Genomic DNA, 25,522 nt, shown 5'->3' with positions numbered 1-25,522 from the left:
GTCAAGGGAATTATAATAATTATAACAACCAAGCGCAACCACGACAAGGTCAAGCACAAGGTCAGAATAATTATAATAATTATAATACCAATAGAGGTATCGTTCCGGTTAATAATAATATCTATCACAACCCACCCATAAATAATCAACGAGAGATAGTTCCAGTCGCACCACCCGTGACTACTACACCTACACAACCGGATCGTATCGACACCTTTATACAAGTTACCCAACAACTTTTCCAGACAATGACTCAATCAAACCAACAGATTTTACAATCCATAAATCAGGGCATACAACAGTTAGCCCAAGCGAAAGCCCAACCAAAAGGCGTGTTTCCAGGACAAGCGATACCAAACCCTAAAACAGCAAACACAGCCTTTGAGGTAAACGGTAATTCTAGTACGGAAACTACAATCGTAGGTGACCTAAATGCCATCACCACTCTCCGCTCGGAAGAGTGGTTGATAACAAAGTAACTACGCTATAGTTACCCCATCAAGACTCTCTACACCGGATATCGAACTAGATACCGCAATAGAAACCGAGGAGCCTACCACGGTAGAGGTACCGGTTAAATCACAACCAAAGAAACCGAAAAGCAAAGGTTACACGACAAGTAGAGCCATATCACGAAATATAGAAGCGAAACCACCGTTCCTAAAAAATTAGCCATGCTAACCGGGGATACAAACTTTGAGGAAATTAGGAACGTTTTCAAGAATCTAATGATAAACCTTCCTTTTCTCGAAGCTATTAAAAAGCTACCTAACCACGCTTAAGTTTCTTAAAGAGTTGTGCACTACTAGGCGTAAGACCAACATACCTAAAGACGCCTTTTTACCGAGCAGGTTCCCAACTTTATCCGAAAAATAATGGAATTGTTAAGTACAAGGACCCCGGTCGCCCCATCAGTAAAATGCACCTTAGGAGATTCCCACACGACGACGCCTTTATTAGACACGGGGCGAGTGTTAACTTACTCCCGTATTACTTGTATAAAACAAATAGGTCTACAAAAATGCAACCTACAAAAATAACGCGTTGCAATTAGCGGACCGAGTCAATTAAGTATCCTAAAGGTGTAGTGGAAAACGTGCTTGTTAAGGTTCGTGGATTTCTACTATCCTGCTGATTTTGTTATCCTCGATACGTAAGTCGCTTAATGACTCATCATCATCTTAGGGCCCTTTCTTGGCAACTGCCAATGCGCTTATAAATTGTCGCGATGGAAAGATGTCCTTATCTTTTGGCCATCTTTCTGTCGAGGTAAATGTTTTTAAAATGATGAAACAGTTACCAAATTCGTCTGTAGATGGGGAGGTTAGCATGATCGAGAGTTTAGCTCAAGATTATTTTAACAACACGTTTCCTGAAAACAATATGTACAAATTCCTTTCTTTTGGAACTTCAGATTTTGTAAATGACTCCTACTTAGAGGAAGTCAACACCATCCTGGAGTCCACACCAATTGTAGACCCGTCGGTTGCTCCATATACTGATTACGAAGACTTGCTACCTAAGCAAGTCTTCATTACACAAGATAAGGACACTTATGAAACATCAACGGACATTCCGTCCACACCAGTGCTTAAACCTCTTCCCCCGGAGTTAAAATATATTCAACTTGATCCGGATGGTAGTCACCCGATAATTATATCTTCTCTGTTAACTAAGGAGGAAGAGACATGTTTAATAAGGGTGATTAGGGAACATCGGTTTGCGATTGGTTGGTCCCTAGCCGACATTAAGGGAATTGACCCTAATGTTTGCACTCATCGTATCTATTTGGAGGATAACGCAAAGACTTCTCGCCCGAACCTCAAATAAGCTTGAACCCTGCCATGAAAGAGGTGGTTAGGGAAGAAGTCTTGCGATTACTCGATGCGGGTATTATATACCCAATCTCCGATAGTGAATGGGTAAGTCCCATTCATGTAGTTCCTAAATAATCGGGAGTTACCATGGTACGTAACGGGAAGGGTGACTATGTTGTCACTCGAGGTCCTACTTAAATGGAGAATCAGTATTGATTACGAGACGTTTAAATGCTATGACACGAAAATGATCACTTTCCTTACCATTTATAGATCGGATGCTAGAACGTCTAGGCTGGTCATGCCTTTTATTGTTTTCTAGATGGCTACTCGGCTATTTTCAGATTATTATTGATATTGATGACCAAGAAAAGACAACCTTCACATGTCCCTTCTAACATATGCCTATAAACGAATGCCTTTTGGCCTTTGTAATGCCCCCGTACCTTCCAAATGATGTATGCTTCATATATTTAGTGACATGGTAGAGCTTTATGGAAGTGTTCATGGATGATTTTTCTATCTATGGAGACTCCTTTACGGAATGCTTGTCTAACCTGTCTAAGGTCTTGACACGGTGTGAAGAAAAGAGCCTCGTTTTAAATTGGGAAAAGTGTCAATTCATGGTCAAAAAGGGCATAGTACTAGGTCATATTGTATCTAGTGATGGCATCGAAGTAGATAAAGCCAAACTAGATAAGATAGCGACCCTACCTAAACCATGGACTGTCCATGAGATTAGAGCCTTTCTAGGCCATGCAGGGTTTTATAGGCGCTTCATTAAAGATTTTTCGAAAATAGCTAGGCCTTTAACTAACCTGCTTTTGAAGGATGCAATCTTTGATTTTAATTTTAACTGTAAACAGGCTTTTGAAACCTTAAAAGCATACCTAACCACTACACCTATTATACACCTCCCCGATTGGTCTAAACCTTCGAACTCATGTGTGATGCTAGTGACTATGCGGTTGGTGCTTTGTCTTGGGGACGAAAACTAGATAATAAGTCCACTGTTATTTATTATGCTAGTAAAACATTAAACGACGCCAACGGAATTATACAACTACTGAAAAAGAATTCTTAGCTGTCATTTATGCTTTAGATAAGTTCCGTCCTTATTTGGTTGGTTCTAAAACTTTAGTTTACACGGACCATGCACCATTAGGTACCTTCTTGCAAAGAAGGATGCTAAGCGAGATTAATCCGATGGATTCTTCTCCTGCAAGAGTCACATTAGAAATAAAGGACAAAAGAGGGGTCCAAAACGTAGTTGCCGACCAATTATCTAGACTTACAAATGACGATAGTAGTGATTCTGAGTCCATACCGGACTCTTTTCCTGAAGAGCATCTTTATGCTATTTTTTCAGCACCATGGTATGCTGACATTGTAAATTATTTAGCAGCTGATGTTATGCCTTATAATTGGTCAAGAAATGAACGTAAGAAGTTCTTGGCCAGAGTTAAGTTATACTACTGGGATGAGCCATACCTTTTTAAGTATTGTGCGGATCAGATTATTCGTCGTTGTATTCCCCAGTGGGAATATAATGAAGTACTATCGTTCTGCCATGACAAAGAATGTGGTGGCCATTTTAGTGGTATGAAAACAGCCGCTAAAGTTCTCCAATGTGGATTTTATTGGCCTACCCTCTTTAAGGATGCCCAAGTGCATTGCAAGACGTGTATTCGTTGCCAACAACTTGGGCGAATCACGAAGCGTAATATGATGCCATTAAATCCAATCTTGATAGTAGAAATTTTTGATGTTTGGGGTATTGATTTCATGGGCCCTTTCCCTGTTTCCCACGGTTATATTTATATTCTAGTTGCCGTGGACTACGTGTCTAAATGGATAGAGGCCCTAGCTTGCCGTAGCAATGACCATAAGACCGTTGTATTTTTTATTAAAGAATATATTTTCTGTCGGTTTGGCATTCCTAAAGCCATCATTAGTGATGGTGGAACACATTTTTGCAACAGAGTTGTTGCATCCCTAGTGAAAAAGTATGGAGTTACACACAAAGTAGCAACTCCTTATCATCCACAAACTAGCGGCCAAGTAGAAGTTTCTAATAGGAAATCAAAAGATTTTAGAAACAACGGTAAAACCCCGATAGGAAAGACCGGTCGAGGCGTCCTATCGGATGCCTTATGGGCGATAGAACTGCTTTCAAAACTCCTATAGGTATGTCTCCCTTTAGACTTGTATTTGGGAAACCATGTCATTTGCCCGTTGAATTAGAGCACCGTGCTCGTGGGCTATAAAAGCCTTAACTTCAATATTGATGAGGCGGTGTCAAACGCAGTTACAATTAAATGAGCTTGAAGAAATCCGTGGCGATTCTTACGATCTCGCCAAGGATTATAAAGCCAACATGAAACGTGTTCATGATAAACATATCTTCTTGAAAAGAGTTTGTGGTCGGACAAAAGGTTTTGCTTTTACAACTCCCCCTACATATTTTCCTAGGGAAACTAAAACCCGTTGGTCCGGTCCTTTTCTAAGTTATTGAAGTCACCCCTTACGGGGCAATTACCTTGGTAAATCCCAAGGACAACAGTACCTTTCAAGTTAACGGTCAACGATTAAAACATTTTCACGAACTTCGCCCCCTCGATATATAGAGGAAGTCCTTTTACAGGACCTATATATGAGGAATGACCCTTGTCATTGGTGTACTTCCTTTCACTTCCATTTAATGGTAAGTGCACCATTAAGATAACCGGGCCCTCCCTATGGAGTGTGTGGCTGTAAGTACCGGATCCTAAGTCCACGGTTCACATAGTTCACGTTTTCCACTCTTGCATGTTTTCTCGGATTTTTGAGTCATGTTTCTCTATGGTGTGAATTATGTCTTTATTTGCTTATTAAAAAAAAAATAATAATAAAAAAATAATAATAATAATAATAATAATAATAATAATAATAATTGTTTTCATTTTTAGATATAGATATATATCTAAACCCAGAGAACTAGCAATCCAACAAGTCTTGGGAATCTGACTTTAAACGACCCATGTTAAAACAAATTTTGTGTTTAAAAATTTGTTTGGGGTGGAAATCAGTCTTTCCATCCGGATTGCTCGAACTTTCTATTTGTGTTGCTTAGGTCCATTAGGATAGTTCATTGGGGTTGACGTCATCTAATTTAGTGTTCATTCGTTAAGATAACTTACGCCATGCACGCACTTCGAGGCATTTTCCACTATCTTATATGTCACCCAAGGTCGGAATAGAGTAGTTTATGGATCATTGATTGGAAATTCTCTCCTGATCATTGCCATATCTCATTCGCAAAAAATCGGACCGATAACGGCGGAAATTTAGTTTGAAGTTGCGCTAAAAATCGGCCGAAAGTCGAAAAATCGAATTGGGCTTTTGACTTTGAAGCGACAAGACCTACGCGCCCAGCATCCCTCCAAAACATAATCGCGACTTCATCTTCTCAAACCGCCTTTCACTAATTAAACCCTAGCAACCAAAAATAAAAAATAAATAAATAAAAATAAAAATAGAATACATCAAAATAGAAAGACCACCCACGCCTTTGTGAAACACCAACACAATCTCCAACCGCTTTTCCACCAAGAAAACACCCACCAATTCAACTCTTCAAACCTGCCACCATACCTACCATAACCACCACCGTCGTGTTTTAGTTGGTTTTCATCAAACTTGCATCCACCACCATCTACAAACCCCAAATCGGTTCAAACTTCAATGGTGCTTCTGACGAAGAATGTTGCCGGAGCACGTTTGAGGTCCATTTCGCACCATTTTACGACGCCAATATGATTAAGAGGGATTGGAACAGACTGTGGTATTCGACAGAGGAGTTCTATCACTACGATTTGGTAGAAACAGTTTTATAAGAAACGAGAATTGAGGGAAATAGGATTTTCATTAGGATAGCAGAACGAGGAGGGAAGTAACGAGACAGGTTGTTGGTCGAGCTATTAGGAATCACGCCAGTAAACCAACCTAGATATCGACCATTCAGGAATCCCAAAGATACCGGAGTTCCCGCTTTGATGAAAGATACGGTCATAGAGGGTGAATACAATACGATATCTCATTCGCGTTAAGCGGCCAGACGACCACGAGAACCAATCAACCGGATGTAGCTCGGGTGGATTGGTAGGAACGCCCTCGGAAAGACAAAGTCAGCGACATCGGACTTCGATTCCGCGACGTTCTCGGATTTTGCAAACGAATGAGTATAATTTCTGCATCCTCGATTTAATTTTGAATGTGATTAGAGGAGTGGGAAAGAGCATGGCTTCTTCCCGTATTGATCACTAAGATTATGCTCTCATTTAGAGAGCGTCACTAAATCTGCTCCTATTAAGATCAAATTGCATTCTAATGCAAGTATTTATAAGGAATGCATCCAAGAGACTTGGCCGTTGTCCGCAGAGAATGAGGTTGAGTCGGATAATGAAGGGAAGATATGACATGGTTGGTTGAGGATAATTTCGATAGTCATTCTTCTAATTTAGAACGAATGATAATATCGCGAACCGGGTTGCGATCGCGGTTATCGTGATCCGTGAAGATATCCGACATAGACAAATTGTACTTCGAAATAAGCAAAAACGAACTTTCGGGGCGAGAGTTGAAATGCTCGAAAGGGGTCGAAGATATCTTGTCTAACTTGGAGATTATCCACCGTAATCACCAAGCCCAAGATCGATACTCAAGACTGAGATGGAAGCACGGCCGCTTGTTCGGGATAGAGATGCTAATGACGCATGCCACTTTCGTGGATGAGTCCGTCTCGGAAGTCCGAGAGGCATGAGCGTCGTCGCCGCAGGCCAGATGGCTCAAGCCATTCTTCACCACAGAACTAGTCTCCATCTCAGGGATCATCTTCTTCACACGCCTAGGTGTTCACCATCAGTTGTGTCCTGTTATTTCATTGTTTTTTTATTGTTTTGTTAGTGAAATTTTATTTCAGTAGTTAGATTTAAATATTAAGTTGTTTGTTTTAGATTGCTTGGATTTCATATTATTTTAATATAATTTATTTTGATCATCTTTCGTAAGGTTGTCTTGGAGTCAAAGTTGAAAATTAGGCCGATATCGGCATATCTATGATTTTTTTGTAGTGGTAGCATGATATGTAGGAGAGTTTAGAAGTTACTATTCTAAACCAAGTTTAAAAGATACCAGGGTTGTTAGGAAATCAAAACTAGGGTTAGTTTCCGCTTGGTTTGGCGTTTTCTATTTTCCGAAATTGCCTTAAAACAATTTGGCAACTTGCCGATTCGTTTTGGAAACCCAGAACCTATTTAAACTTCCATCATTCTACACTCACAACCCATACTACACCCCACAATCATCTCTCACCTTTCACTCCAAGCTTTTTCTGCTTGTTTTTCTTGTAAACTCTATTTCTGATTCTACGAAGCCGCCGCCCACAAGCCGATGAAACCGCTGCTATATACACTGCCATAAATTTTTTTTGTCGAGCCCCGCGCAAGCAGAGCCGACTTCGCCTCTACAACATCAGAAATCGAAAAATCTCACGAATGCAGCCTTCAAGCAGAAGCCGACCGCCAAAACATCAGATTTCAAAACCTCACGAAGCGACTTCGCGCCTCTAGGCGGACGGAGCCAGCCAGCCTCCTCCCCGTAAGCCGCAGGAAATTCCGATTTTCTCGAGGTTTCTTCCAGGTTTTCGCAGCTGTTCTACAGAGTAGTTTTGAGATGACACCTCCTATAGTGATTCCCCGAACAGTCATTTGAAGACTTGATGGGAACCGATACCTATGGAGCATCGTTCTCCGCGAGCGGATCGTGGCGATTAGGATGGCGCATCTTCTCGTGAGTGATGACGATTCTTTTCACCTAAGCTAATTGAATTCTTCTATAATAATATTACTTTTTTTTGTACCCAAGAAGGAGAACAAAAATTTTCCCTTGCTATTGATGGCACGACTATAGAATTCAAGAAGCAATTGATAGCTTTGGTTTTGGGTTGCCATTACGACCACTATGCACACGGGGATATATGACGATAACTCATACCTATATGAATATGCCTATTTCCATGAGTATTATGGGGAGGGGTGTTTCAGATCATGGACCAAGACCAATATAACATCGCCTCGTAGCCCGAGCCAATCACTGAATGTAGGCACAACCATGTTGTTCATCATGATGAACATTCTAGGGGAACGGCGGTTTATACGCCAATAATACCGGCTGGTGACATTTTCCTTGCTTTAGGCGAGGGGGTCGTCGGTATGACATTCCCCGAAGTTTTAGTTGCTACTACCGAAGCCGAGGCCATACCTTGAGGCATAAGTACCTTCTTATGCCTGTCCTTGGTTTGCGCGATTATGCGCTTTGCCTACCCATATATTCTCATACCGCGATTACGAGATTGGGAAAGGGTCGAAACCATGAGACCCACCAATCGTGGTGGTAAGATCATTCCGAGCCATGACTTGGTCGGGATGGCAGGTGCAACCACATTTGGTTGCCCCTTACACCCCATCGCACCAAGTAACACTAGAGGTTAGCACTAGTTGATGATACACGGCACTGGCGCGGCAAGTTGTTATGGCATGGCAGGATGCGAAAAGAACCTCATATAGAAGAGGAGGATGACGAGTAAATCTTTGGGGGTCAGGTAAGTTTTAGTTAAGTTAGTGTCCGCTTATGTCCCAAGCAATTTCATTACGCTAACCCCATAATGGGTGGAACTCTTATAGAGTTCGCGTCGGTTTTTTATTACTATATTTGTATGTTTTAACCTTGTTTTGCGATGTTCCCGAATTTCACGCCGCTTCAATGGTATTTTTCCTACCCTCTTTATTTAAATGCTTTGAGGACAAAGCATGCTTCTTGTTTGGGGCATAGAAACATGTGTAATTAAGACATCCGTTAGGATATAGATATGTATAATATGCACTTGTTTTCTAGTTAAAATTTCAAAAATTCAAAATATAAAAAAAAAAAAAAAAAATGCTATACACTTAGGAATATTGGTATTGTTTTCTTTCTCTATGCTCTTAACAATTTAGAAGTCTCACATAGCTTTTTGCATCGTAATAAATGTTAGAAACTTAGGTTAATATGTAGGTAATAATCTTGGCATCTATCTATAAATCTATTACATGAGTATCTATGATTGTTAGCGATAGAAGTTTCAAAAATCTAGGCTAGAGTACTTATTCTACAAATCCTGTGAGAATATAGCCTAAAGCCTTATATGAGCGAAACATTTGAGAAATGACACAAGGGAGAAGTAAAATCCGGATAGAGAAATCACACGTCCACTTGCTTGATCACTATGCCATATCCTAAGCGAGAATTTAGGCCCTCTTTGGATCGATATAGCCAGAAATTCAAACCTATGAATTATTTTCCGCTAGTCGCCCCTCTGAGCCTTTCTTTAGCCTTCCATAAACCACAATTCCTTTACCCTGTAAAAAAAAAAAACAAAATAAAAAAAAGTATAAATCAACCTACCCAATTTAGAATAAGTCTGAGAATAGAATGAGGAAGAAAGAAAAAGAGAAAAACCTGTGTAAACAAAAATTAGTAGTTGCTTCAGAAAAAGAAAAGAAGTTTCCATCCAAGAAAGAAAGAAAAAAATAAAAAAAAAATAAAACTAGAAATAAATAAAAACTCCAAAAATAGAATAAAGGGAGTCAAAAGCCAAAGAAAAGAAAAAGAAAAATATGGCTAAGGATGAAAACAAAGTATAGAAGCAAAAGAAAATAACAAGGTTTTCTCTAAGTTACATAATATGAAGACTCTATTATCTCAGACTTGTCCATTTGAATATCCATTTCCTTCCTTCTTAAACCATCTCCTAATCCCCGCATGCAACACCTAATAAAGACCTCTAGCTCAATTAGGAATAGGTTAGTGTGATAGTAAGTGGCAGATGTGTTTGATTGACTCCGGCTTCCTTGTTGTCATTGAGATTGTAAGGTAAAGTGTGCCCACTGCACACTGGAGCAGCGAAACTTGAGTGGAAAAATCAGAGTGGTTTTTGTCTTGACATTTATGTGAGGACCTACTTAAGGACGCTATTCCGAGTTTTCAGAAACGGACCTGCTATTATATTTCATAGTATTACTCATTGTTATATGTTTATTTTAGATGATTGATTATTATGCATATATTAGCTTAGGGTTCTGACTGGGTTATTCTTATGTATTTGCTAGTGAGATGTATAGATAGTTGAGACATGAATGAGAAAACAATAGTTTTATTTCTTAGTCATTGTAGTATAGATGAAGTTTGTGAGTACCTTCATCGAAAACTCTCACGAAAGGTTATAACTCGTCCACTAGGGAATTCCTAGTGGTTTAAGGCCTTGTTGCATATGGTCAATGCAATCGCACTCAGCGAGACGAGAGTAGATAGAACTCCATTTTTGGTCACTTATGCTAATTTATCATATTTGCTTGAGGACAAGCAAAATGCTGTTTGGGGGTGGTTGATAAGAGCCCAAAACTGTAGTTTTAACCCCTTAGCAGTCATACTTTTAGACCAATTATGTGAGTAATAAGTAAGAGTTAAGACTGATTACGTGTTTTTATGTATTTCAGGCTTCAAAGTCAATTATGTGCAGGAATATGCCACTTTGATGAGATAAAGGAGCAATGGTTGGTTACTAAGGAGTTCGGTGATTAAAGGCCAAGATTCAAGAAGACAAAGCCTGTAACGCCCGTATTTTTAAAAGACATATTTAATTATTTATTAATTAATTTAATTAATTATTTTCAAAATTCGGCCGGACCGACTTCGGGATACGGCCCGGGTTTTGGGCCCGAAGTTCGTTGGGCTTGGGTTTCGGACCCAAGTATATAAACACTTTTTCTAGAAAATAGGGTTCATAAAATAATAAAATATTAAAAATGGAGGCAGAGATGAAAGCTGGATTTCTGGAGGGTGGAGCGCGACGGTTCGGACGACGAGGGATTCGTAGGAGCTGTTCAGACAGGTGAGTAGCTATTTTGCTATTTCACCGAACTTATGGTTTTCTGTGTTGATACTGTTCATTTTCCGTTGTATTGGACTTCGTGCTATTCTGCTTTATTAAATTTTATTTAAATTTCGGATTTGTAATTAAACTGTAATATCGTGGATACCGTCTTTGTTGAATCGGTGGAACTCGCTTCAAACTTTGAACAAAGGCCAATGGCGTCGACCTCACGTAAAGCGCCCAACATAGTTTTAAATCTTTGTTTTGTGTGGGGTGTCGATACATTTGAGAGAACTGTCGGGCTTCGACATGAGCGTCCATAATTGGCAAAAAAAAACCCCGGATTCGCTTTTGGTTTTTGTTGTTTTGCTTTAGTTGGATTTTGGTTGTTGTATTCTTGTTGTGGGATGGAATGGAATACCGTGGGTCGGGTATGTATTGGGAGCTCGGGGAAGAGGCGTTAATGGCGTTAACGCCATTACCGGATTACCGAAGAACTTGGGGTTTATCGTTTTTAAAATCGTTTGAACCGCTTTTGTTTGGATTTGATGTTTGTTTGATGTTGGAATGTGAGTGAGGGGCTGTTGTGTGGCTGTGGGAAGCCATTAATGGCGGTCGAAAGCTTTTAGATCTAGATTTGGGGAGCCGATCTCAACCGTGGGAGGAAAGGGAGGTGTGGGTATTAAAGTTGTTTGGTTTTTGACGAGGGTCAAAACCGTGGGGTTGAAATGGGCGGCCGGTTAGTTAGAGCTTGGTGGTGGCCGGATTTGGTGGTGTTGATCTGGCTGGAGGAAGGAGATGACCGGGCCGGGCTTGGGCCCCGGCCTGGTCTCTCTTGGCTTAGCTTGTTTAGATGGGTCATTGGGCCAGCCGAAATGTTTAAGTTTTGGGCCCGGTTTGTTTTTTAATTGGTTGGGCGGATTATATTTTTAGAGGGTTGGGCCCGATTATGTTCTAAAGTATTGGGCGGTTCATTTCTATTTTTGTTTGGGCCCTTTTCCTATTAGTTGATAACTTGTTATGGGCGGTTTCTAATTTTTGTAATTGTGGGCGGTTTTCTCTTATTTTTGGACCAACCACTTAACCGCTTTTGGGCCCGCTTCTAATATTGCTTGGGACCACCCATTGGACTTAAAATAGATCTACATGGGTCTTCCGACTTTTTAGACTTTCGGGTTTTAAGGTTTGGGCTTGTCCATTGGTCCTAACTATGCCCTTAGCCACGAGCCCACGAGCCATGTACCTTTGACCTTAGCCATGAACCATGGCTATGACCCTAGACTTGTCGAACACGAAAACGACAGTTTGACTTTGACCAGGACCTGTTGACTTTGACCACGACAGTTTGACTTTGACAAGGACCTGTTGACTTTGACCAGGACCGGTTGACTTTGACCAGGACAGTTTGACTTTGACCAGGACCTTTTGACTTTGACCAGGACAGTTTGACTTTGACCAGGACATGTGGACTTTGACTTTTGACCAGGACATGTGGACTTTGACCTTGACCATGACGTGTTGACCGTTGACCATTGACGGTTGACTTTGACCGTTGACTTTTCCAGTTTTTCACATATTTGATCATATGGATATATATAGTAAGAAAATATTGTTGATATTATATAACTTGGTTGGTCATTATCTAATTAAGATTTGGCGTGAGTAGTGTGTAAAGTATATAAATATTGGGCTTTGATTGTAGACTTTTTGACTGTCTAATTGTGCTACGTTTTATGTTGTATATTGTATGGACAAGCCATAAAATAAAATGGTACGGAAACCTGCATAATTGGTTAGTCACTGTCTAAGAAAGATTTGACAGTGATGTTGTGTATTTTTGACACGTGACGATATTGAGATGTTAGGAGACATTATATTCCTAATACGTTATAATAAATAATGTATGCGATACGTGGAAGCATTGTGACATGACATGATATAATACGTTATAATACATTGATGCAATATCTTGGAGAAATGTATATACACTCCATTATTTTATATGTGAGATGCTAGTATAGCACTGGTGAATATTTGCCCACGGGAGTGTGGCGTTGTGCAATAATATATTGGCCCGTGAAAGAATGAAAGTGACTATGAGATATAATTGAGATATTTCTAGATATTATGGCTTAGTGCAATAAGGTAATTGACCTGCACGTGATATAGTAGAAATGTTTATGAGTCATTAATGTATGACACCTGAATAAATTACATAACGAAAATCCTAGAACCCTCGACTACCACAACTCATGTGATTGGCCCTTCCGGCGTTTCGCGACCATCGCCTTCGGCCTTCTTCCGGGCGTTTGATTAAAAAGTGAATGGCCTTCGGCCCCTCCTCGGGCGAAACCGAATAGTGGCTTGATTATTCCGTTCGCAAAATAGAACAATGATGCTAATATTTTTATGCCGAATAGTGGCGGTGCTTACATAGATTTGGCTTCCGTGTGAGGATTTACGGTGTGCGCATCCCGCCAGGTGGTGGTTCGCATCGGAGTGGCTCATTATGTAAAGGGAGGCATGTGGATGTACATGTTCGGGCGTTGGGTAGCGATTGTGGTAGCCAGGAAACTAGGTAAGACATAGATACTGACGGATTTTAGGGACACAAAAGAAAGCCCGAAATAATCTAATTATGGTAATATGTTGGTAAATGATATATCTCTAGATAGATGATTTGTATATGGTTGGCTGGTTATAGTTTAGTTAGAACCTAAGGCGCCTCGATGGAGGAACTACATGCCTTATTTATTATGAGTATAGTTGTTGTGTGGTTAGTGAGAAGTTAAGGCGCCTCAGTGGAGGAACTACCTGCCTAGATTATTGTACTTAAGAATGTTGTATTAGTCGTTGAAAGTTAAGGCGCCTCGGTGGAGGAACTAACTGCCTTCTTTGTTGTGTATATATACGTATTATTATATGTTGTATTTTAGGGCTACTCACACCAGCATTGTTTATAATGCTGACCCGATTTGCATGTTTGCTTATCGGGTGTGTTCATTAAATGAACATAGTTGATAAGTCTTGACAGGTTTAGTGTTGAAGAAGGTTGGTCATTGTGGTTTTCATGCGTTAGCATTGCATCTCAGGTTGTGTTTTGTTTTCCCTTGAGGTGATATAGATTTTTAGTTGAGATAATATTATTTGCATTTTCATTTGTAAATTGTTTTATAATGAAGAGGACTTATGTATAATTGAAATTTTTATTGGTTTTTAATTATCCGCATATTTTAAACTGTTTATGGGTTTTTGGAAGTGGAGAGTGCGTCACACCTCGGAGATCGAAGAGTCGGGGACAAATAATGTTTTTTCCGAATTCTGTCGAAATTCGGGGTGTGACAAAGCCTTTGTAAAGCCTGGTCAAAAGATGAAAAGTCAAAGTCCACGCAAGCAGAAACAGTGCACAAAGACAGCAGAACTTCTGAAGACCATATCTTTGGACTCAGACCTTGGAATTGGACCTACCTTATGTCAAAACGACCGTCTCGGAAAGAGCTTTCCAATGGACCAAGCCTTGACCCAATCAGAGGAGTAAAAGTGGACGAAAAGTCTACTGAAGCCAACTGTAGCTGAAGAGGCCTTTTTGATCGAAAGAATTGAGTTTTGGGCCCGATTCTTCCGGCCCAAAACATGGCTCCAAGCCCATGCACGATTTTTTGGATCTGAATGTATAAAAACCAAAGCTTGACTCTTTGTTAATGGTAGCTAGTTAGACCTAAATTAATATATAGAATTCTAGATCTAGTTTTATTAATTAATTAAGTTGTTAGTTCCATTTCAATTCCTGTTCTAGATTAAATTCTTGAATCATTGTTCTTGATTGATTAGATAAATAAAATAGTTAGTTTGTCAATTTCGAATTTGGTTATTTCCATTCTAGATCTAATTTCAATTCTTGTTCTTATTTCATTCCAGCCATTAAATTAGATTCATTATTGTTAGATTAAGTAAATTTCGAATCTTGATATTATGTTTAGTTATAATAATATGGGAAATGATGTTTTGATGACTCAAGGCTAAAACCTCCATTAGAGGGGTTGATGAAGCCTTGAGGAAAACTTAGTGGTTAGTATAGAATTGGTTGTAGAATCTATTCCACTCTAGAAGGTCGTGTTTAAGCCATGAGAATGGGTGGACGACCTCACATGCTAGTTAGTATCCGGTAGGAATGCCATGAACACTAGGATTAGAACTTCGAAGTTCTTGCCGTGGAAAACGTAAGAATCGAGATACGACAATCTATACTAGGTTATTAAGTTGGAATCGAGGTGGATTTAATTCCCTCTATTTCTCTCTAGATTCAAACAATCGTAATTCCGTAGTTTTCGTAGATTGACTTTAGTTTATATTTTATCTTGTTATTTATTATATCTTGTTATTTAAATTAACGCGTCTTGTTAGCATAACATTTCGTAAAGCTCTCATTGACTTAAGACTGATTTCTTAGACTTAGAAAACAATCCATGCTAGGGAACTAGGAGTGGAACGAACTTCCTACTCCACTTAGTGCAATTCGCATCGAGAGTAGAAGCTTTGATAATTGAGATTTAAAAGATAAGTTTTAGTTTACTTACGGATTGAATTCATCGTTCATTTCGTAGGTAAACTATTCATTTTACATTCATCAAGAGGCAAACAAAGCGTTGAGCGGAACCATCAGAGAGTTAGAAGACGAAAACAAAAACTTAACCGAGCGGACGGAAGAAGCAGAGGAGAGATCGTACAAAGAATTTGGGAAAGCCTGTGAGATAATGGAGGAACACAAACACTTAAAAGCAGATGTGATAGAATTGAAGTCACTCGTGGCGACCAAAGATCGAAACTTAAAAGCGTCTTGTAAGAGGTAGAAAAATAACAAGCGAATGACAGATTTAAACGAGCGGCTCGGCCAAGATCACGTGCAAATGGCACATTGTGAATCGTCCGTAAGACAACTGACAGAGACTTTAATAGAAACGGGTGATGAACTAGAACGTGAGAAGATGAATTACAAGGATTTGTACGAGTTGTACATGCGAAAAGTTGGGAAGAAACCATTGGATTTTCCCAAACCAATGATCATGTGATTGCGAGTATGTAATATCATAGAGCTAAAAAATTCTTTTTATGAGAATAAAACTAAAGTATGTGTTGGCTATTGAATATTATTGTGATGTCAGATAACATACCTGTATAAAACTTAGTGTTGTTGATTTATGAATGTAAAAGAACGAGACGCCCCCATGTAGAGAGAAAAACCTCCAATATAGAACCATTGGAAAAAGTTATTGAAAGGCAAAGGGGACATGATCGTCCTCCATGAACCTAGCTATTCAGGTGTTAAAATATTTGTACCGAATGTGAAGCACTGCCTGACAACTGTTGGAGTTGTCACAGGTTCAAAGTCGCCACCCGCCGTGCTTTGGGACCAAACTAAAACACAACGCCATTGCCTTAGTAGTGGAATTAGCACGATATTGTATTGTGGGAGTATTGCAATAATTGTTCCGAGCAAGAATAACCATCTTATTGACTCGATTTCCGTCAAGTAGGCATGAATCGACTTTTACTTGGACCGAAAAAGGCATAATATGAATGACCTCCCTAGAATGAACGTTAATGAATGACATTGTTGAAAGTAAAAGTACAGACGAATAGAGAAATGTAAAATGACAACCAAACTAAGAGAATGGAAGTTGAATGCCTTTATTGATGGATAACATAGAACGAACTACATAGATGGATAGATTTGTTATTGATGGAGTAATGTAAATTTGCAAAAAATTTCCTAACGGTAAAACTTGCGAAGGTGGTAAGCATTCCATGGCTTCTCTATTATTCTTCCAGAAACAGTACGGAGGAAATATGACCCCTTAGATGCTGGACGATCTATGATGTAAGGTCCTTGCCAATTTTCCCCAAACTTTCCTGATTCTATAAGCTTTGGGTTTCTACAAAGAACCCAGTCTTCAGGAGCAAAAGACTTAGGACGGATCTTCTTGTCGTAGTTCCGTTTCATGTCAGCTTGATACTTAATAAGCTGTTGTAGTCCCTCAGAACGAACCTCATCAATAAGAGCTTTTGACTGAGCCAAAGTAGTGTCATTGGAACCTGTTTCAACCGCGAATCGACCGAGATGTACCGAAATCAGTTACAGAGGTAAGATCTTCAAAGACCATATGCAAGGTTAAAAGGTGATAATGCAGTTGAATATTTTGGCGTTGTCCTATAAGCCCACAAGACAAATTGGTAACTCCTTGACCCAATTTCCTTTAAGCCCGATCAAACGCCTCTTTAGGTTGGCCAAAATCACCTTATTGGTGGCTTCGGCCTGCCATTGGCTTCTATGGATGATAAGGTGCGGAGAAGTTATACCGTATCTTCAAATTAGCACGCCCGGCCAATTTCTTCAGCATCGAATTGTTTACCATTATCTGATACAAGTGCCGCAGGGATGCCAAAACGACAAACAATATTTCTCCACAAAAACATTTTGACATTGGAAGCATGGATTTGGACCAAAGGCTTTGCTTCTACCCATTTGGTAAAGTAATCGGTTGCCACAAGAAGGAATCGAATACTACCTGGAGCTTTAGGTAAAGGACCAATAATGTCTAAGCCCCATTTGGCAAATGGCCACGGGCTTAGCATGGGATGCAACTCAGTAACAGGTAGTTTACTCATATTATCGTGCTTTTGGCATGGCTCACACCTCTCAGATAGGTGTTTTGCATCCTTTTGCATCTCTGGCCACCAATAGCCCTGTGTCATAGCCTTATGAGCTAAACTTCACCCCTTGGAGTGGCTTCCGCATAAGCCGGAGTGAATCTCTTCCAAAACTTGAAGTCCTTCCTGTTTTGAGAGGCATCGCAACATAGGGTTTAAGTCCGAGCCTTTGCGATATAAGTGCAAACTTCCGTCAATGCTATATCACCAAAACTTCCATGCATCGCGTTTGATTCTTTCAAATGAAGTTTTGGTTCCGGGCGGAAGTGAAGAAACTTGCAAGTAGTGGATATAAGGAAGATGCCAATCTTGTGCATCGGAGATCATCAATCGCCTCGATAGTATCATATCGGGAACTTCAGGACTATCATCTGCTTCATGTGCCAACTCACTATCTCGTTTCGGGAGCTTAATTCAGAGGAACAAATGGATCTACAGATTCTAATGGAAGATCCAAAGTATGGTCATGTTGTGAATTTTCCATCTCCCTTTTCCGCTTCGAGTCATGATTGGTGCGATTATCGTGGTCGATTTCGTTATTTATTCGCATAAGCAAAAAACAAGTAATTGCTTTCATGTACATACAAGTCATGTAATTCTTTTTCGGTAAAGTCAATGCTTGGCTCTTTCTGGAACTCCACAGTGATGTGTCTTGACTCTTCGCTTCTAACGGCGGCGGAGAGATAAGCTAAGGAATCTGCATGACGTATATCATTTCGGGGTCTTTGAGTGATAGAGATGCTATCAAATTGTCGAGCAAGGCTATGTATCAAACCAAGATAAGCCGCCATACGGTCATCTCTTGCTTCAAAAGACCCGCCAAACCGATTGGCTAGGCGAATCCGTGTATAACCGGAGGTTTCAACCGTTTCCAAAAGTCGTTCTCAAGGCACAAATAGCAGCCTCATACTCGGCTTCGTTATTTGAAGCGGCGAAGCCAAGTCGCACAGATTTCTCAATCTTCTCTCCGCCGGGTTTAACAAAAACGCATCCAATTCCAGACCCAGATTTATTATGGGAGCCATCTGAATAAACAATCCATAGGTCAGTTGGATTAGGAATTGCGTTTGCAAGTTGGTCTTCGTCACCCCCAGTTATTGGTGGCAGCATGTCTTCCATAGATTTTTCTTGGTGCAAGAAATCGTTAATAGGAGAATCATCAATCGGAAAATCAGCTATCAAAGAAGCTAGAGCATGTCCTTTTTCAGCAGTACGACTTTCAAAGACAATGCTATATGCACTAATATAACTTTCCCATTCGGCTAATCTGCTTGATTCCTGTGCATTACGAAAGATCTTGCGTAAGGGATACTCAGTATAAACTCTGACCAACCTCCCCTGGAAGTATGGTTTTAACCGACGGGCGGCATGAACCAATGCAAGTGCCATTTTTCCATCTTTGAATAACGACTCACCGGCTCGATTAGCGTCGATAAAAAAAGCGGGTCTACCACCATCGACGAAAAGAACAAAGACTAACAACTTGAGTTGTAGCTGCTAGGTACATGCCAATGGGTTGACCCGTTGAAGGACTTGTCAATAGGAGGACCCGACCAAGTATTTCTTCACCGTTGCAATGCCATCTCACAATCAATGTTCCAAGTTGCCGCCCCTTTAAAGTCCGGAAGAAGGGATGACAACGATCGAAATATTTAGAAATAAATCTATGAAGAGCGGCAAGTTTCGACCCATGAAAGCCGTTGAATTTCCTTCTTATTTTTGGTGATGGCATATCAATAACGGCACGGATCTGATCAGGATTAGCCTCAATACCTCTACGAGTCATGAGGTATCCCAGAATTTTCCCGGAAGAGAGGCCAAAAGAACATTTGGCGGGATTGAGTCTCATGTTATACTTGTTAAGCCTATCAAAAACAAGTTGAAGATCGGAAAGATGATCACCAGTAAGCTTCGATTTAACGACTATATCATCAATATAAGCCTCCATTATTATCCCCAACAGATCGGAAAAAATTGTATTGACAAGCTTTTGGTAGGTTGCACCGGCATTTTTCAGACCAAAAGGCATAACAATTAATAGCGAGAAAATGCCTTGGTCGGTAATGAAAGCGGTGAACTCTTGGTCATCAACATTCAAAGAGATCCGGTAGTACCACAAGAAGCATCCATGAAAGATAGGCGTTGGAATCCCGGCGGCATCCACTAGTTCGAAATTCGGTGGCAATGGATCTGGGATGAATCGGACAAGCTGTGTTAAGGTTTGTAAAGTCAATACAAATTCTGATTTGTCCGCTCGCTTTTAGCACCGCGACGACATTAGCAAGCCATTTCGGTAAGTAACTCGTCGGATAAAGTTAACCGCAAGTAGCTTATCAATCTCCTTTTAACTTTGAGCTTCCGATCGGTGCCATTCTTCTTGGTTTTGGCGAACCGCCTGAAACTTGATCAATGTCAAGTTTATGACAGCAAAATGTAGGGTCTATTCCCGCATTTCCTCAATTTTCCAAAGCGAAGATACGCTTATTTCACTCAATTTGTAAAGGGAAACCAACTCTTGTTGTTCTACACTCGAAAAGTTCACCGAAATAAAAGTGGTTTCTTCTGCTGAATCTCCTACTTGTACTTCCAAAAGTCGATCCATCAGAGGCGCCCTTGCACATGAGCCTCAATATTATAGATGGAGGGCACGCCCGGTAAATCAGAATCAAGGCGGGGCACTTGCAAGGATCGTATTACCTCGAACTTCAGATTTTTATAGTCATCCATTGCTTTGTCATGACAGAATGGGCAGATACCGGTCACTACTTAACCTTGCAAATATGCCCAGAATGGGAACTTGACACACCGATGAAATGTGGAGACTACATGACCCCATGGAATGTATCCAATCTACCCCAAAATTGCGTTATAGTGGGATCGACAAATCCATCAATAAGAAATCGAGCTCAACTTCTTTGTTCATTAATTTGATTGGAAAGGTAATTCTTCCAACCGCTGAAGATGTTGTCCCGCAAAACCCGATGATATGATTGTCTTCGGCGATGATAATACCCTCGCTCGAAGTTGCATCCGAGAATAACATCCACCGAAAATGACGCCGAAGTGGCCCCCGTGGTCGATCATTACCCGTTGAACACGATAAGCACCTATAGACACAGAAATTATAACTGCGTCATAGTGAGGGTGATATACACCACGGAGATCATCATCGATGAATCGGAGGGCTCTTTCTTCGAAGTCTCGGTCCGATTCCTTTGACAAAATCGACTTTGTTGATACGGTTAAATTCACCAACATAACTAACTTTCAAACGCTTTTGATTCTTACTCGACTTTTGGAAAGAGACTCAACATGAGAATGGGAGACATTAATGACATGCTCATAAGTTGCGAAGAATCGCCTGTTGAGAGTTTTTCGTAAGATATTCGCTCAAAAGTCCTTTCTCCACTAATTTCTGAATCCGACCGGAGAGAGCGACAAAGTTACGTCTCATGGCCATAGTCATTATGGAATTTACACCACAAGGCTTTGTCCCTTGTCGCTTTGGTATCTTCTCGAAAGTGGATACGGGGGGAAAGAAGATTCCCACTTTTCAACTTCTCATATATACGAGTACTTGGCATTGAAAGCGGGTCGGGTTTAGCTCGGTAGAGTTTTTCCATCACGATTGAAATTGACTTGCTTCTGATTGTCATTCTTCCCATCGTTATGTTATTGATCTGACTGTCCTTGCTTCGGCTTAAAATTTTTGCTTTCAGAAAAATCTTTACTCGAATATCTTTGTCCCTTTTTTTTCGCCGATAGGTTCTCCTCGACACGGATGTGTTGTTCAGCCCTAACATACGATCGTGATCGAGTTTTAGGGACATCTTTAATTAGAGAGTGGTAAAGATCCCTTACAATGAAGTTCGAACTTCGTCTCTTTCATAATATAATGGTTCTTTAAAGGCTAAAAGAAGCATCCCATCGAAACTTCGAACATCTATCACGCCTTTGAACCTAGTAACAAAAGTACGTAACTTCTCCACGTTGTTGCTTGATGTTCAGAAGTGAGTCGACATCCTTCGACGTCTTGCAATTGTGGCGGAAACGATTAACAAACTGATTTTCTAGTTCATTGAATTGGTGAATTGATCTTGAAGGCAACTCACTAAACCAGCGTAATGCTTCTCCCTTTAGAGTCGATGGAAAGAGCTTACATATGAGCGGATCATCTCCACCCCATAACACCAACTTATTTTTGAACGATAGAACATGCAAGCCAGGATCTCCTTCCGACTCATCATAAAGTTCAAAATCGGGTTGTTTGAAGTCGGGATGGTGGTAAGTTTTTTGAATGTTGACCGAAAACTTATCAAGTACGCCATCATTGACTGTCAAGTTTTTCATTCTTACATCCCTTGACTCTCTATCATTAAGTTCTTTCGCAATCAACTCTTTCAGCTGTTGTTCTGTTAGAGTTAAAGTATTGGCTCGAACAACTGTACGCCCCCGGTCGTGCCCATGTGGAGAAGGATACCTTCCATTATCTCTTATTGGAGTTAGAGATCTTTGGCGGTATGCACGATCAGCTCCGACCGGTGATTGTCTTTGTCTATCCTCAGAACCCAGCCTGTTTAGGCCGCGGTAGTCACCCTTTGGCGGGTGGTCGGAATAATTATACCACTTCTCCATGTTTTATTGCTCTTGTTGCGGGATTCCCGCCTTCCCAGTCGTGTCGGACATATTTCGGATGGCGGTCTTCCCTGAAATTGCTTCTCAGAGGTAAATCTTCCCTTTGAGATCGGACATGTCTAGGGTAGTAGTTATCCCTGCCAATCTGATTCTCCCCATAAGTATGGGTAATAGGGTCATTACTCCTGTGAGCGCAGACTGGTTGATTGTGCTTGAGAAATAGCACGCTGTCGGTGATCGAAGTGGATCGTCAAGACGGTCCCATACACTGGAATGGCCTGCATCCCTTCGTGGTCTCCTTGATGTTGTTGAATTTGCAACATCGTCCACCGGCCTTTGCCTCTTTACTAGCTTCCTTCTCAAATTCCTGTTTAAATTTTTGACTCGTCGTAACTCCCGCTCAACCGTATTAGGGGTGAATTGGCTGTTACTATCACCTTTTCCGCTAGTTGGCGTGAGAGTAATGTCCACGTCCATATCCATGTCAACTGAAGGATCGACATGGACAGACGGAGGACCGCATGGAGGACTACTGACTTGTCGATTTTCTTGTTGCAAGGCTGTTAAGGGTGGCGGCACTTGTACTGCCTTTTGCAGAGGTGGAGGCGGTGGCGGTTGCGCTACTACAGTCGGATGTTGAGAATTGATCCTACTACTAGGAGCAACTTGATTGTTCAACGGTTCATGCATCGGCCGATTTGAATTTCGAGGGTTGCGATTCTTGTTAGTAGGAGGAATATGTTGACTATTTGGTCTGCTTCTTGTGCTTACCATCTTGATTGTTTCACGTGATAATGAATTCTCTAGTCCCCACAGACGGCGCCAATTATGTTTCGGCAGTAAACTGCTTCAACACAACGAGAGAAATGGTAAAGAACGTACTAAGAAACAGAGGAATTTCATGTTGGGGGAGATGAAACTGAACCAAATAATGGCTGCCTACGTACCCAAGATCTGTTTTCTAGGGATCAAGTTTTCACGTAGTTCCTTATGAAAAATAGTTTGATATTTATAGAGGTAGAGTAGAGAGTCCTTGTAGCTCAAGTAATCTTGTATCTTGAGTAATTGTGATAGAGTATAACTGTCAACTGATAACTATCTCTTTGATAAGAAATGAATCTGGACATAAATCAACGTATATTAGTGGCAAGCCATGTGGCTAAGGTTCAAATTTTTATACACATGAGTTAATGGGCCTGTACATTGATCCATGATATTGCGAATTGGGCTTTAGCCCTGTTGATTAAATGAATAAAATAGAGACCCCTACTAATGGACGTTTGCCACGTAGGTGGGGGTCGAAACAGTAGCCACATTATAACCACAGCCAATCCCAGCCCTCTACTCACTTAAGATCTGACGGATCCAGTTTTAACTCAGAAATAAGGGATGGCACTGTAGCTACAGTAATTTCGGAAACTTTTTTCACCGCAACCAAAACAGAAATTGAACAAAATTTAGATCGGAAACACCTTCTTCCCCACTGAAACACTCCTCTCTCCTCTCTCAAAATACACCACCACCACTCCAAACACCTTCAAAACTAACACTTTTTTTTTTAATCTTGGTAGTGTTGTTCTAGCACACGTTTTGCTGAAGGAACGATTGCAGAAAATAGGTATTCTTGGATGTGTGGCTTGCATTGTGGGCTCAATTGTGATTATAATTCATGCACCTCAAGAGCACACACCAAACTCCGTAGAAGAAATTTGGACTTTGGCAACTCAGCCTGGTATGGTGCTTACCTTCTTATAATTGTCAAGACATTGTTATTCTGTGGCATAGTACTAATTATTTTTAAATTGTCTATAGCATTCCTATTTTATGCAGTAGCTACTTTATCTGTAGTATTAGCTCTTGTGATGCACTCTGAACCACGCTATGGGCAGACTAACATACTGGTTTACTTGGGCATCTGTTCTTTAATGGGTTCGCTAACGGTAAATTGTCTTTCCTTAGCAAGCTTAGTATGAAACTTGAATAACATTATAGGGTCATATTGTCGTTAGGTCGTTACACCTGTTATTATTTTTGATTTGTCAAACTTCCTTGTGTTTGCATGCAGGTTGTAAGCATAAAAGCCATTGGGATTGCCATAAAGCTGACACTGGAGGGAATAATTCAACTTGCTTATCCTCAAACATGGGTTTTTGTTGCAGTTGCAGTTGTACTTGTCATCATACAATTGAATTACCTAAACAAGGTTGGTTGCTTGTTACTATTTAGAAGCGTTAATCCTTGTTATACTCTATTTAAAGTCAACTTATATGGAAAAAGGAGACAATTGCAACTCCTTTTGTTCTTTTTGTGGTATAATATGTGTAGTTTGTTGTGTATATTTCCTAATTCCTTAAATCAACTAACAACGTATCACCAAATGCATTTGAAGATTAAGCTTTAAATGACTTGTATGAGACTCAAGCCTCTTCAGAGATGGATACACATTACTACCTGAGTAGCCTGAGGTGTTTTGCGGTGTGTCTTTGCCCCTCATTAGACCTGTAGACTGTTGTCCCTTTGGTGTATATGGTGTGCATTTTCTCATCATTTCTGCTTTTTGGTTGGTAGTTTCAGTATCAAATTATATGTCTAAACCTTATAAGAGTTCGTATATGATCAGATTTATGAGATCGCTATTTTTTTTGACTGTTTTATTTTATATTTTAAACCAAAGGCGCGACGAGTTATCGGGGTAGCACTATGACTCTAGCTATTGGTACGGTATTCCATAATACTCGACATAGATTCTGCCTATGGCACATTATGAAGAAGTTCCTTGAAAAACTTCCACATTATTATTACACGAAGTCAAAATTCAAAAAAGAATTCAAAAAATGTATTTGGCAAATATTTATTCCTGATACTTTTGAAAAGAGGTGGGCAGAATTGATGTCTAGTTTTAAGTTGGAGGAGAATGAATGGTTTCAAGAGATGTACAAGATTTGACATAAAGGTATTTTAGAGTCGTGATATTGAGATTCCTGAGCACTTTAATCTTAAGAGATGGATGAAAGGTGCAAATAAGTATAGAGCTGAGTATGACTGTGGACTAATAAATGACCATAAGAACTCTGAGGTACTAAGAACTACTCAACTTCAATTGGTTGCTAATCAATTGGTTTATGAAGCTGCGGAAACTGATGAGACTTACCAACTAATGATGCAAAGACTACAAGACTTGTCAGTGGAGCTCAAGAAAAAAAAGGAAATTGACACTGGTGTTTCTGTTGTCATGACAGACAAAATTGTCCAGAGAATCCAAATAGAAAGAAGGGCACAAGTAAGTATAATGCTTTCTTAAGCTTATCCTATCTTATCGCAATTGCCTTTCCAACTTGACATTTTCCATTATTTTTGCTTTACAGTAGTAGATGTTGAGTTAGATGACGAAGACGAGGACGAGGACGAGGAC

At 40.2% G+C, this 25,522-nt stretch overlaps 1 long non-coding RNA gene across 2 annotated transcripts; it reads left to right on the top strand.

Moving 5' to 3' along the window:
• The first annotated feature begins 23,438 nt into the window (after window positions 1–23,438).
• LOC147517377 (uncharacterized) lies at window positions 23,439–25,489 on the top strand. 2 transcript variants are annotated; one of them, XR_015213850.1, is made up of 3 exons: window positions 23,439–23,842; window positions 24,176–24,313; window positions 25,239–25,489. It is a non-coding gene; the product is annotated as an uncharacterized LOC147517377 (long non-coding RNA). The 2 variants fall into 2 exon arrangements; XR_015213849.1 differs by lacking the exon at window positions 23,439–23,842 and adding an exon at window positions 23,948–24,050.
• The last annotated feature ends 33 nt before the right edge of the window (window positions 25,490–25,522 follow it).

This window comes from Coptis chinensis, chromosome 2, assembly GCF_015680905.1.
Source record: "Coptis chinensis isolate HL-2020 chromosome 2, ASM1568090v1, whole genome shotgun sequence".
In the NCBI taxonomy this organism is placed as follows: Eukaryota; Viridiplantae; Streptophyta; class Magnoliopsida; order Ranunculales; family Ranunculaceae; genus Coptis; species Coptis chinensis.
Note: the sequence above shows the minus strand (reverse complement) of the source record. Positions and strands in the feature narration are given on the sequence as shown.